At 48.3% G+C, this 10642-nt stretch overlaps 1 long non-coding RNA gene across 1 annotated transcript; it reads right to left on the reverse strand.

The window, feature by feature from the left end:
* Positions 1 to 687: 687 nt before the first annotated feature.
* LOC132390358 (uncharacterized) lies at positions 688 to 9949 on the reverse strand. The gene is made up of 3 exons (XR_009510878.1): positions 9876 to 9949; positions 8844 to 8935; positions 688 to 993 (listed from the first exon to the last, which is right to left on the reverse strand). It is a non-coding gene; the product is annotated as an uncharacterized LOC132390358 (long non-coding RNA).
* Between the last annotated feature and the right edge of the window lie 693 nt (positions 9950 to 10642).

A 10642-nucleotide genomic window follows, 5' to 3' on the forward strand; every position in this document is an offset into this window, starting at 1 on the left:
CAATAATTGTTATGCTTCATCCTTGACTTCTGAATAACCAGTGATCACAAAATCACCCAGCATGCAGACACAAACAAAATACTGGACCTGTTGCCCTCAGTCCTCTGGAAGATTGATTGATTGAGTTTGAGAGGAACACACCCCCAGAAAGCCCTCCCTCAATGTCAAATGCGATTTAACCGGTCTTCATCTTAACCCTGTTTAAGATGAAGTTTAAGATTCATCTTAACCCTCTAAGCATGAAATTTCACCATTTTCACGTTTGATACCCAGCTTACAGATAATATTACTTTAAACAACATGGGGTTTGATATGAATTCCTAAGATTTTACTGATGTTATGTTCTGATTCACATTTATTGGAATAACGTGGTTACAGTATAGAAACTGGCCTTCCAGCCCAACATCCTCCACTGACCTCTTTGGTCCATCTATGCTAACCCCAGTAGTCCCCATTATGCCTTGTATCCTGACGTATGGATCTAAATGTCTCTGACTATGTCTGACTCCACCAGCCCATTCCAGATACCAAAATCCTGTGTGAAACCACTGTATTATCAATGCATTGTATAAGATGTCAGATAACTTAATGAAAGACTAAAGTGTAGCTTAATCATTTGTATTTTAACTACAGTTTTAATTTGATCATAATTTCAATTCTTTAACAAACTCACGGATTTTTCATGGTATATGGTGGTTCATCCACACTCACTGGCAGAAAGCGATATAGCAGATAAACTAACGGTTTATCACCTTTCTCATTTTTCATTGGCTAAGTATTAGCACGTTACCCAGGTGATGTAATTGTGCAACCATCTATTTTATCTGAGGAATTTTTCTTATCTTGATTATAGAAGTGATGGATTTTTCAGATGCACCATCTTTACTTCGTCGTCTCATCTTTTATCTTCAGCTTCTGATTGCTTTTCCTCCTCCTTAGCTTCATTTCTCAGCTTTTTATTGAGCTTGCTTAGTCTTTGTATGTTTGCTTCCACTTTAAAATAAACCATTGATAGAATTAAGACTGCTCGCCAGTACTGACTCCTGGAAGAATACCAGGGATCAGAAAATAACCAGAGAACCAGCACCCTCTCTCTCTAACATTCTTACATCACAAGTCTCTCTGCTGAAACCTTGTTGTTGATACACCTACCTTAGGGGAAAATCTCTGCCACGGACAGTTCCAACCCCGGCTATGAAAAGACAAAGGTTGGCATGGGGCTAGCAACGCCATCCCATAACAACCCAGTGATACAGAAATACCAAAGACGTCATCCCTGGGAACGGAAGGATACACCAAGAGGTTGGGCTACACCTGGGAAAACTTGGAAAGTTTTCCCTGCTCTTTATTCCATACCTCCAGAAATGAATCCCAACATTGCATTCACCTTCTTCACCACTGACTCAACCTGGAGGTTAACCTTTAGGATATCCTGCACAAGGACTCCCAAATATCTTTGCATTTCTGCATTTTGAATTCTCTCCCCATCTAGTTAATAGTCTGCCCATTTATTTCTTCCAAAAAGTGCATGACCATACACTTTCCAACATTGTCTTTCATTTACCACTTCTTTGCCCATTCCCATAAACTATCTAAGTCCCTCTGCAGGGCCTCTGTTTCCTCAACACTACCCGCTCCTCCACCTATCTTTGTATCATCGGCAAATTTAGCCACAAATCCACTAATCCCACAGTCCGAATCATTGACAGACATTGTAAAAGGTAGCGGTTCCAACACCGACCCCTGTGGAACTCCACTGGTAACCGGCAGCCAGACAGAATAGGATCCCTTCATTCCCCTCTCTTTTCTGCCGACCAGCCAATGCTCCACCCATGCTAGAAACATCCCTGTAATTCCATGGGCTCTTATCCTGCTAAGCAGCCTCATGTGCATCTCCTTTGTCTACCCGGCTTGTAATTTCCTCAAAGAATTGCAGTCGGTTTGTCAGGCAGGATTTTCCTTTCAGGAAACCATGCTGGCTTTGGCCTATCTTGCCATGTGTCTCCAGGTATTCCGTAATCTCATCCCTTACAATCGATTCCAACGACTTCCCAACCTCTGATGTCAGGTTAACAGGTCTATCGTTTCCTTTCTGCTGCCCCCCACCCTTCGCATAAAGCGGAGTAACATTTGCAATCTTCCATTCATCCGGTACAATGCCAGAATCTATCAACTCTTGAAAGATCATTGTTAAACCCCCCGCAATCTCTCCAGCTACTTCCTTCAGAACCCAAGGGTGCATTCCCTCAGGTCCAGGAGATTTACCCACCCTCAGACCATTAAGCTGCCTGAGCACCTTCTCAGGCATAATCTTTATGCACATATTTCACTTCCCTGACACTCTCGAATGTCCGGTCTACTGCAAATGTCTTCCACTGTGAAGACTGATCCAAAATACACATTCAGTTCCTCTGCCATCTCTGTGTTTCTCATTACACCATCTCCAATGCCATTTTCCATTGGTGTTATATCTAACCACACCCTCTTTTACCCTTTTATACTTAAAAAATCTTTTAGTATCTTCTTTGATATTAATCACCAGCTTCCTTTCATAATTCAACTTTTCCTTTCTAATGACCTTCTTAGTTTCATTTTGCAAGTTTTTAGAAGCTTCCCAATCTTCCCACTAGCTTTGGCTGCCATGTATGCCCTCTCTTTTGCTCCTACTTTGGCTCTGACTTGTCAGCCACGGTAGAGTCCGCCTTTCATTTGAAAATTTCTTCTTATTCGGAATATATCTGACTTGCGCTTATTTCATTTTTCGCAGAAATCCCAGCCATTGCTGCTCTGCTGTCCTTCCTAGTGTCCCTTTCCAGTCAACTTTGGCCAGTTCCCTTCTCATGCCATTGTAATTTCCTTCATACCACTGAAAGACTGACACATGGGAATTTAGTTTCTTCTTCTCAGATTTCAAGGTGAACTCGATCATATTGTGATCAGTGTTCCCAATTGGTGCAGGAGTAGGCTATTCGGCCCTTCGAGCCAGCACCACCATTCAATGTGAACATGGCTGATCATCCACAATCAGTACCCCATTTCTGCCTTCTCCTCGTATTCCTTGGCTCTGCTATCTAACTCTTTCTTGTCACTTTCAGTCCAGTGTTTGTTACTTTGTTTTAACTGCTCAATGCCTCTATTGCCCTGTAACTCACCCCACTGGCCGTGACTATGCCTCATCTCCTGCCTGTTCTTTCTATCATCTCCGTTGCACTCTATCTTTCACTTATTTCTGTTTTCCCCTTCCTCAGCCCCATCACCTCAGTTCCCACCCCCCTGCCAAATTATTTTAAACCCTCCCTAACAGCTCTATTAAACCTACCTGCAAGGACATTGGACCCCTTTGGGTTTAGGTGTAACCATCCTTTTTGTGCAGGTTGTAGCTGCCCCAGAAAATGCCCCAATGATCCAGGAATCTGAAGCCCTGCCCCTACACCATTCTCTCAGCCACACAGTGATATCATGCTATTCTTGTGCGTGTTCCCATGTGACACAGGCAGCAATCCTGAGATTACTATCCTGGACGTCCTGCTTTTTGACTTCCTACCTCACTCCCTGAATTCTCCCCTCGCTGACAGCCACTGGACTCCGCGGCAAGGAAACCACCTTTCCCAGGCTCCGTACCTCGAGGTTATATATGACTCTGGTCCCGCCAATCCCATGAGGTTGGGATGACTCGCCCACCCAAACCCCGGTTTGTGTGAATGCCGTGTGATTTACTCACCCCCCCCACCCGTTATCTATCGCCCATTGGCAAGAAATAACAGACGGTACCCTGCATACAATTATAAAGAAAGTATATTGATGAACGTTAATTTAACCAAAGAGTTATTAAAGAAAGGGTCCATTATAATCAAACAGGTTAATGTGCACACAAATTAGAGGTCATCTTGAATTGTCTGTAACCTTCACCCACACCACCTTCCGAATGTCGCTCGAGATCATCTCAGACAGACGGGTCTCCCACGGGAGTCTCGGTCCTTCCTCCTTGAAGCCGTTCACCTGCACAAAGCATCTCGTGCAACAGGGACGGCCTCCTCAGCATCTTCCTCTCCATCCACTACAACACCACCTTACCCTCAGCAGACACTCTATCAGGTATCTCCTGTGTCTAATAAAATGGCCATTGAGTTTACGTTCAAGGTCTCCTGCTACAGTCCAAGCACTTCAACTGGTCTCTGATTCAATGAACCACATGATTGGCTGATTAGATGCGAACATCATCAAAGTGTACCTAATAAATTGGTCTCCGATTCAATGAACCATCTACAAACATACTGACCATGTATCTGCAGTGGGAGCTCATTTTTTTCATTTAGATGTTTAGCAAACCGGGTAATTTTTTTTGTTTCAAAAGAAAAATTCTGACCAGGTTTGACCCTTTATACCGTCCCAAACTTATTCAAAGTCCAGTTTACTGTCATTGGCACAAGTCCGTGTACACTCAGGTGTAATGAAAAACCCACTTGCAGCTGCATCACTGGCAAATGGCGTCATACAAGCAGGGTTCACAATAAATTACACACAACATACACAATTTTTACAAGAATACACTAGGAACAAAATAAGACCAAGACCATTGTGGTGCAAAGTGATCACAGTGTTCCGATACTGTAGTGATCAGGGTGGTGCCAGTTGGTTCAGGAACCTAGTGAAGGGTTAAAGGGAAGTAGCTGCTCCTGAACCCGATGGTGCGGGACGTCCTGGCCAGTGGGAGCTGTGGGAAAATGGCAAGGCCCGGACGGTGGCGATCTCTGAAGGTGGGATCGGTTGTCTTAAGGTTGTGAAACTAAATATTTGACTACATTTGTCCAAGAGGCTGGGTTATCGATAAAAGAGTTTGGGTCGGTGTGTTGAAGACGTCAGACAGACCGCATTTGGAGAATTGTGAGCGGTTCTGGTCACCCAGCGATAGGATGGATGTCATTGAGCTGGAGTGGATGCAGGAAAGATTCACCAGGATGTCACTGGGATCGGAGGGTGAGAGTTTTCAGGAGAGACTGGATAGTCTGGCACCGTTTCCCTGGAGCTGAGGGGTGACCGGACAGTCCCAACTCAGGCACAGAGTAAGTACGACAATAGTACAGTAGAATAAACGCCACCATCTCCGAGCTCCGCTCTCTGTGGCGAACCGCAAACAACAAACCAGCACGATACCTGACAGTGCGAGCAGGGGCACGGCATCCATGTGCAGGGGAGCTCCATCATTCGGCCGAGATATCGCAATGGAGCCGCCGATCGATTGACAGGTAGTGAACGGGTTTTCCATCAGCTCCTCAGCGTTTGGAGAGGCGTCGATAGTTCGTGAGTCTTTCCCAGATTGGGGGCGTGAGAGCAAAGTGTAATGTGTGGATCTATTTCCTTTAACGCAAAGACTCTCGGCACTAATTATTCACTGATAATTCACATTAAATTGTTGTTCTCCACAAAGTGTTCATACTCCGAGAGCGTGTCTTTAGTTACTTGGTACAGACACCGCAGATTTACGAGTACGAACCGGAATGTCACCAACTGCACCGATAGTTACGAGAGGACAACATTGGGAGGAAGGGAGAGAGACAACGAGACACGAGTGAACCACTACGGAGGCAGTGGTCACCGGTGCGAGAAAAGCACATGTGAAGAATAGTGCACAGTATACAGCGAGAGACGCACAAATGGTAAAGCTAAAATAAAAATAAAGTGACGATGGCCTTAGTCTGGAAAGTTGATGAATTGATGGTGCTAAAGAGAACTGGGAACGGTATATCCAGAGGGTTCAAATGTAGTGTAACGCTAACGATGTGGATGAGGTAAAGAAAGTCACTGCACTTTGTTTAGTGGCTGCTGGAACGTACAAATAGGAGGGGGGGGGGGGGGGAGGTATCTTTGGCAGGTGGAGAGAGGTTTTCACAGATTGCCTTGTCACAAGCCTATCTGCAAATGGAGATTGAGGAGTCAAGCAGGAAGTTCCTCACAATCAGCACTCTCAAGGGTCTCTTCCCGCATAGTCTTTGGCATTCTCCTGCAATTTGGCAAAAAGCAATGGACCAAGTGCTCCAGGATATCCCAGGAACACAATGTTACCTTGACGACATCCTGGTGTCTGGCCAAGATGGTGAAGAGCACCTCCAGAACCTGGTGCTCACCAGGCTGAGTGAGTATAGTCTGCACGCAGAGAGACAAACGTGAGATTTTCAAAATGAAATATTCTTGTTGCAAGAACGTGGCAGTGGAACGAACACAAGAGCTGAACACGGGAGCAAGGCCGAGTCGGGAGGCGTTACCGTTGTAGCGAGTGTGGAATGGGAGCCAAGGGAGTCTTTACCCGGAGTCCTGGTTTTAGTAGAGAATTCAGGAACGATGCTAGACTTAGAACTGACAGTCCTGAGAGCCATGGAACAAGGTTACTCGTACACAAGTCGACCAATGAATTGGCAGCTCCTTGTTGTGGTCACAGGATTTTTAAACTGCATTTGCTGATGGAAAGCAGGTGTTTGTAGTTAGTGGAACCTGGGAACGATTGGGAACTAAACAAGGTGATTAAGGCCCAATTCCTGAGGAAGATAGCCAGGTGCCAGAAGGGACCATGACATGAGGTCATGTCATTGACAAGTAATGGCTGACACAAGTCACAAGAGATGATGGAAGCAGTGTTACAGGCACCCAAACCAGAAAATGTGTCACAACTCAGGTCATACTTGGACCCTGTAAACTACAACCAACTGTTTGTCCCAAACATTGTGACAGTGCTGCACCCATGGAACACACTGTTGCAGACAGGAGCAAAGTGGAAATGGTCAGAAAGTTGTGAAAGACTGTTCTAGGAAACAAAGGGGCTAATAATATCAGATGAACTGCTCACCCGTTATCACCAATTTCTACCCATCAGACTGGCATGCAATGTGTCCCCTTATGGCATTGGAGCTGTCTTGTCACACACTATGAAAGATGGCTCTGAACATTCGATTCTATTTGCTTTATAATCGATGATGATCACTGAATGCAATTCCTCACAGAACGACTGAGAGGCCCTTTGTCTAGCACAGGGAATAAAGCAGTTCCACCACTAACTCTATGGCAAAAGTTCCCTCTAGTGACAGACTACCAGCCCCTCATATCCATGTTCAATCCCAGTGATCTTTGCTATCCAGTTGCAATGTTGGGCACCTTTTCTAGGAGCCCACTTATAGACAATAGACAATAGGTGCAGAAGTAGACCATTCGGCCCTTCGAGCCTGTGCCGCCTTTTTGAGATCATGGCTGATCATCTACTATCAATACCCGGTTCCTGCCTTGTCCCCATATCCCTTGATTCCCCTATCCATAAGAAACCTATCTAGCTCCTTCTTGAAAGCATCCAGAGAATTGGCCTCCACTGCCTTCCGAGGCAGTGCATTCCAGACCCCCACAATTCTCTGGGAGAAGAAGTTTTTCCTTAACTCTGTCCTAAATGACCTACCCCTTATTCTCAAACCATGCCCTCTGGTACTGGACTCTCCCAGCATCTGGAACATATTTCCTGTCTCTATCTTGCCCAATCCCTTAATAATCTTATATGTTGCAATCAGATCCCCTCTCAATCTCCTTACTTCCAGCATGTACAAGCCCAGTCTCTCTAACCTCTCTGCGTAAGACAGTCCAGACATCCGAGGAATTAACCTCGTGAATCTACACTGCACTTCCTCTACAGCCAGGATGTCCTTCCTTAACCCTGGAGACCAAAACTGTACACAATACTCCAGGTGTGGTTTCATCAGGGTCCTGTACAAATGCAAGAGGATTTCCTTGTTCTTGTACTCAATTCCCTTTGTAATAAAAGCCAACATTCCATTAGCCTTCTTCACTGCCTGCTGCACTTGCTCATTCACCTTCAGTGACTGAACAAGGACTCCTAGATCTCTTTGTATTTCTCCCTTACCTAACTCTACACTGTTCAGTTAATACTCTGCCTTCCTGTACTTATTCCCAAAGTGGATAACCTCACACTTATTCACATTAAACGTCATCTGCCAAGTATCTGCCCATTCACCCAGCCTATCCAAGTCACCCTGAATTCTCCTAACATCCTCATCACATGTCACACTGCCACCCAGCTTAGCATCATCAGCAAACTTGCTGATGTTATTCTCTATGCCTTCATCTAAATCATTGATGTAAATCATAAACAGCTGTGGTCCCAATACCGAGCCCTGTGGCACCCCTCTAGTCACCACCTGCCATTCCGAAAAACACCTATTCACCGTTACCCTTTGCTTTCTATCTGCCAACCAGTTTTCTATCCATGTCAATATCTTCCCTCCAATGCCATGAGCTTTGATTTTACCCACCGATCTCCTATGTGGGACCTTATCAAATGCCTTCTGAAAATCGAGGTGCACTACATCCACTGGATCTCCCTTGTCTAACTTCCTGGTTACATCCTCGAAAAACTCCAATAGATTAGTCAAGCATGATTTACCCTTGGTAAATCCCAGCTGGCTCGGCCCAATCCTATCACTGCTATCTAGATATGCCACTATTTCATCTTTAATAATGGACTCTAGCCAATGGCCATTGGTTCTGGTTTCACTCTCATGTCCTGGTAAGAAGCAAATTATCTCTGCACTTCCTTCGCCAGCGATAATCAAGACCAGGAACCACACAATGTCATGGGAAAGGGAGAGACACCTACGGAGAATAGGGAGGGTGAGAGAGGGAAAGCAGCAAGGAGGGTGAATGGGAGAGAGGTAGTGAGACAAGCGAAGAGGAGGGTGGGAAGGGGAGAAAGTGAGAGACACCCAGACACACAAACCCGGGGGATATCAGTGAGGTGGGGTGGAGGGTGTATAAATGGACTGACACACACAGCCCAGCATCGGGCCTACTTGCGGAGAGCAGCATCCGACGGCAAATCCCGGGTGGGACGACCCATCTTCAACACCCAGTTCCTCAGCACAGTCACTGGCTCCTCCATAATCTGTAACAAATGGCGAGAGGGGAGGGGGTGAGGTTCGGAAAGAGCGAGGATGGGGTGAGGGGAGGGGTAGAGTGGAAGGGTGGAGAGGGACAAGGAGGGAAGGGTGGATGGGGAGGGAGGATGGTTTGGATGGGTGAGGGGGTAGGGGAGAGTGGTGAAAGGTGAGAGGGAAGAGGAGAGGGGAGGGGTGAGTAGTGAGGGAGGATGGTTTGGATGGGTGAGGGGGTGGGAGGAGGGAGGCGTGAAGGGGTGAGAGGGAAGAGCAGAGGGGAGGGATGAGTAGAGAGGGGTGGGATGAGGGAGTGGGGGTAGGGGGAGAGAGGTGGTGAGAGGGAAGAGGAGAGGAGAGGGTGAGGAGAGGGGTGAGTAGTGAGGGGGTGGGATGAGGGAGTGGGGGTAAGGGGAGAGGTGAAGGGTGAGATGGAAGAGAGGGGAGGGGTGAGGAGAGGGGAGGGGTGAGGAGAGGGGAGGGGTGAGGAGAGGGGAGGGGTGAGGAGAGGGGGGTGGGATGAGGGAGTGGGGGTAAGGGGAGAGGTGAAGGGTGAGACGGAAGAGGAGAGGGGAGGGGTGAGTAGTGAGGGGGTGGGATGAGGGAGTGGGGGTAAGGGGAGAGAGGTGAAGGGTGAGAGGGAAGAGGAGAGGGGAGGGGTGAGTAGTGAGGGGGAGGGATGAGGAAGTGGGGGTAAGGGGAGAGAGGTGAAGGGTGAGAGGGAAGAGGAGAGGGGAGGGGTGAGTAGTGAGGGGGAGGGATGAGGGAGTGGGGGTAAGGGGACGGAAGGAGGGAGTGTTGACCGAGATGGAGGAGGAACGAAGTGCGGGGAACGGGAGGGGAGAGGAGTTTGGAGGAGGAATGATCAGAGGGGAGGGGTTCGGGGTAGTTTGTACCTGGAGCAGTCACCTCCTCTCACCCACCCGCCTCCAATCCCACTTCCTCACTCACTTCTTCACTCTCCAGTTTTCCCGCCTCTCTTTTCCTCCACGGTCCCGACGCGCTGACGTCACGCGCACCACCGGCCCTCGTCACCATCTTCCTGCCTGACGTCACGGCGCCGTGCGGCCGCTGCGTGCGCGCTCAGTCCGAGTGGCGGCAACGGGTCCTGACCCCGAACTCTGACCCCGGTCGCCGTTCAACCCTGAACCTTGAGTCCGAATCGGGAAGCCAGCCTGACTTTAAACTGTGACCCTGAATCTTGAACCCCAAAACTGGGTCCGACGGGGAGGGCTGAAGGGGTTGGAGGGGTCACACAGACAGGGAGGGGTGAAGGGGTTGGAGGGGTCACACAGACGGAGGGGTGAAGGGGTTGGAGGGGTCACACAGACGGAGGGGTGAAGGGGTTGGAGGGGTCACACAGACGGAGGGGTGAAGGGGTCACACAGACAGAGGGGTGAAGGGGTTGCAGGCGGTCACACAGACGGAGGGGTGAAGGGGTTGGAGGGGTCACACAGAGGGAGGGGTTGGAGGGGTCACACAGACGGAGGGGTGAAGGGGTTGGAGGGGTCACACAGACGGAGGGGTTGGAGGGGTCACACAGACGGAGGGGTGAAGGGGTTGGAGGGGTCACACAGACAGGGAGGGCTGAAGGGGTTGGAGGGGTCACACAGACAGGGAGGGGTGAAGGGGTTGGAGGGGTCACACAGACAGAGAGGGGTGAAAGGATTGCAGGCGGTCACACAGACGGAGGGGTGAAGGGGTTGGAGGGTTCACAC

Source organism: Hypanus sabinus, unplaced genomic scaffold, assembly GCF_030144855.1.
Source record: "Hypanus sabinus isolate sHypSab1 unplaced genomic scaffold, sHypSab1.hap1 scaffold_879, whole genome shotgun sequence".
Lineage (NCBI taxonomy): Eukaryota > Metazoa > Chordata > Chondrichthyes > Myliobatiformes > Dasyatidae > Hypanus > Hypanus sabinus.